Source organism: Myxine glutinosa, chromosome 2 (genome assembly GCF_964187855.1).
Source record: "Myxine glutinosa chromosome 2, kmMyxGlut1.1, whole genome shotgun sequence".
In the NCBI taxonomy this organism is placed as follows: Eukaryota; Metazoa; Chordata; class Myxini; order Myxiniformes; family Myxinidae; genus Myxine; species Myxine glutinosa.
Window position 1 is genome coordinate 64,733,767 of NC_136262.1, and position 3,924 is coordinate 64,737,690.

Genomic DNA, 3,924 nt, shown 5'->3' on the forward strand with positions numbered 1-3,924 from the left:
CTGACTCAGCCACTGGCATGGGCACGTATGCACACTCGCTCGTGGACACGGGTACACACAAACCACCGAAAGATAACTTCTGTCTTTTGGGCAAGGCCAACTACCGGATCGCAGAGAGATCAATCATTTATTCTTTTGGTGTACAGTCGAGGTCATATAAACGTTGCTGCAAGGTACAAAAATAAATAAATGCAGCATCAAATTATATTTTTCCAGATAGCAGATTGTACAGGCTCCAGACACTACTTACTTCCTTCTTATTTCTCTTCTTACCAAAGCGGCTTTTATCCATGAAATCTCCAAATTTCCTTGCTATCACTGAAAGTTAGTTCACTTTTGCAAGTGAAACGCCATATTTATCTATTCCATGATTTGATAAGATGACATACAGTATGGGCACACACATTGAGGTTTCTGTAATAGTTTGTGCTCGTGAAAAGTTTCCCCCACCTGGTGATGGCATGTTTTGTTTCTCACACAGAGCATGTGGGTATTGGATACTTGCTCTCCCACCTTGTCCCCCTTGCCCCTCCCTCCAAATAGAACGAGACTCCAGCAGGTGTAAATCAAACTGCTTTTCCTGCCATCACACAGGTCACTATACCTTTGTGACCAGGTACCGATATACAGGAACTGAAACCATATATATATATATATACATATACATGTATATCGGAACTGACACTTTGGGAGAAACCTGTGGATGTTTGTACTTTGCACATGGCTTTTTGTTTTTGCGCTTGCATTGACTTCTCTGTTGCTGTACAGATTGAGGTATGATGTTTGACACTATAAGCTGCCATTTCTCGAAGCTGTGACGTGCTTTTTTTTTTTATAACTTGCTTGTTTAAAACAAACAAACATCTGTGATGCATGCTGCATCATTGGGACAACTTATTTTGCTATGGGCAAATTAACTCTGCTGGTGACTGTCATCGGGTTAGACAAACTGTTCATATCTCGATTCAAATCATTTTTGCAGTGGAAATGACTGATACGTATACTTAGTTGCACACTGCTGAATCTCGGTGTGCAATAGTTTTGGTTGCAACTTTTGCTGTGAATTATGCGACTTGCTTGAGCAGGTATATAGTTGTGCTTGTGTGGTTGACATCTGGCTTTGTATAATTAAAGTGAACCCTTCGAGCTCCAGCTTTGTCTGATAGCCGTGGGTGATGTCTGCAACTTCCATAATTTGAGCAAAGATTACTTACTGCTCATGTACTGAAAGAATGTATTTCCTCGTTATGTAAGTGTACATTTGTGACAGGCTTGTTACATTCTAGAATCTAAATGCTTGTTGATGCAAGTGACCTGTATGAAAGGCAACTTATGGTTTGTAACCTGGAGAGGAGAGGAGAGGAGAGGAGAGGGGAAGGGGTGGGGGGGGGAGGAGGGGGGGGGCTAAATGTTCCTAATTTTCAACTTGCAGTTCATTCATTCACTGTACCTGGTTAAAAACGTAAAAACGAGGCATAACGGCTTGGATTTCAAAAAAAAAATCAAGGCAGTGCCATCTTCGAAAATTGTGGCAATAGATATTTGGGATGCAAGGAAGCTGTCGAAACTTCGGTTTTGATACAATTGGTACAGCAGAAGACTTGAAGATGTACGGGTTCGGATATGTCCAGAAACGGACGTGGAGAGGTTGAGCTGTTTAGATGTGCTGCAAGATAACATGCACAAGATGACGGTGATATCTCTGACTTACTTCAACGTGAAAACAGAGACCCTACCATTAAAATTCGTCAATCTGTTCCGTATGATGCTCAAACCCAACTGAGAACATTGAATGATAAATATTCTATAAAGGTATACGACAGTGGTGTCTGAGTAAAAGTAATGGGGACACCCTTGAGCCATTTCATTTTTGTCACTGCTGCTGCTGGTACAGGAAACAGTCACTTTATCAAAACAATGTATTATGAGGCAACCAGGATTCTTGGTCAGGCATTGCCAAACCCTGATATGTCAGTATTGCCGACTGCTCCTACTCGTGTTGCAGCATTTTATATAAACTAGGGCATGCCCGTACTATATATAAGCTAGGACGTGCCTGTACGTGGGTGCCCGTTCCTTGCCAAAAAAAAAAAAAAAAAAAAATTGTGTAGGGGTGTGTGTGTGTAAACATCCTAGGGCGTGCCCGTACGTGGGTGCAAAAAAACATGCGTGCAAACAACAACAACAAAAAAAAACTTTGAAACCACGTGGCAGTAACGACCACAGAACCCCCCCCCCCCTCTATTTACATGAATGGTTTGGTCCATTCGCAACGACCACAGAACCCCCCCCTCTATTTACATGCAATGGTTTGGTCCATTCGCAACGCCAAAGCGAACGGCGAACGGCTAAATCGCCATAGCTCGGTAAGTACTTGTCCGATTAATTTCAAACCTTGAAAAGGCACATCCTCGGGTCCCCAGCAATATACCTGGCAAGTTTAAAGTATATCGGACCGGTAGTTGTCGAGAAACAGCGGTCACAGACAAACAAACAAACGTACAAACGTACAAACAAACACACAGAGATTACTGGAATTATAGATAGATGCAGACACAATACACCACACATTCTGTATCGGTGTCGATGCCAAATTACCACTCCAGCCTCTTGGTGAGGAAACAAAAATCCATTCCCTTCGAGCCGAGTTGAGCAGTTTGCAGGTTTACATCATTGATGAGATTTCTATGGTGGAGCACGAGTTTTTTGCAAATATTCATGGAAGATTTGGACAGATCAAACAATGTCGGGACTTTTCTCCTTTTGGAAATGTTCCAGTCATTGCTGTTGGTGATTTCTATCAGCTTTCGCCCATGAAAGGAAAAACGTTGTTGTAAATCTCTGCGCTGATAATTTTCTTATTTATGAACACGGAGATGATGAGACAGAAAGATGGAGCTTTTGCAGAGATTCTCAATCGCTTGAGAACACGGAGATCTGAAAAGTTGTCAGCGAAGGACGTACGGGCACTTTGTCGATGGGAAACTGGTGAAGAATGATGCGATCCACATTTTTGCCACAAGTGAACAAGTGTGGGATTCGACCCCGGTCCTCGTCCTCCGATGTAGACCGAGCCTCGAGTCCAGTTGTTGAAGAAATGTTTATTGAAAAACCAAGCACAGCTGCGGAGACTCGTTAAGATGGTCGGCAGAGTACAATCGTAACGCCTTCAAACGGTCTGAATTGTACTTCGAACGAGTCTTCTTTAAGTATAGTTCGGCCGTGGTCGTTATTGGTTCACGAGTTATCAGGTGACCACTATATTTCTCATGTGTGTCTGTGTGTGTGTGTGTGTGTGTGTGTGTGTGTGTGTCTGTCTGTCTGTCTGTCCGCAGCATAACTACCCGATGATATCATCCGATCTTGATGAAACTTGGGTGGGATGTTGATATCATGATCTAGTTGTGTCCTGCCTAGATTGGGCGTATTGCGCCCATTGTGGGTGGAGCCACGCCAGAAAAAGATGTCTTTTTAGGGGGTAATCGAGTTCAAGCTACATCTTCTCCGAGGGGTTTGGTGGAATCTGACAGAGGTTTCCATATTTGGTTAGGCCAATGTCATGTGTCTAGCCCCACGGAGCTCGATTTTTAATTTTTTGGTTTTTTCATTTCATTTTTCACCGAATTTTCGGTATTGTGTAGCTAACTAACCTCATAACTGATTATACATTATTTTCTATCTCATTTCAAGGTCAGTAACCTTCGTTTTGACATTTCCGGGCCTGGCCTGTCCGGGCCTGTTTCGGTTATAGTCCGTCCTTTGTCATTGAATACCGCTCGCTCGTGAACCATCGTCGTCTCCTGACTTGTCATTTTTACCATTGAATAGACCCTTGGTCTCCACACAAGTATACCATGGAGAAACTTCATTCATCCTGATGTAATCCTGTTTATATTGATGCAAAAGACTTCTTCAGAGATACCC

General features: G+C 42.8%; 1 protein-coding gene across 1 annotated transcript in view; it reads left to right on the forward strand.

The window, feature by feature from the left end:
- PLA2G15 (phospholipase A2 group XV) overlaps window positions 1-1,152 on the forward strand; it is a 22,152-nt gene extending 21,000 nt beyond the window's left edge. The window contains exon 7 of the mRNA XM_068108049.2: window positions 1-1,152. This exon is cut by the window's left edge and continues 860 nt beyond it. The gene's annotated coding sequence lies outside the window, so the exon portion shown is untranslated.
- Window positions 1,153-3,924: the final 2,772 nt, after the last annotated feature.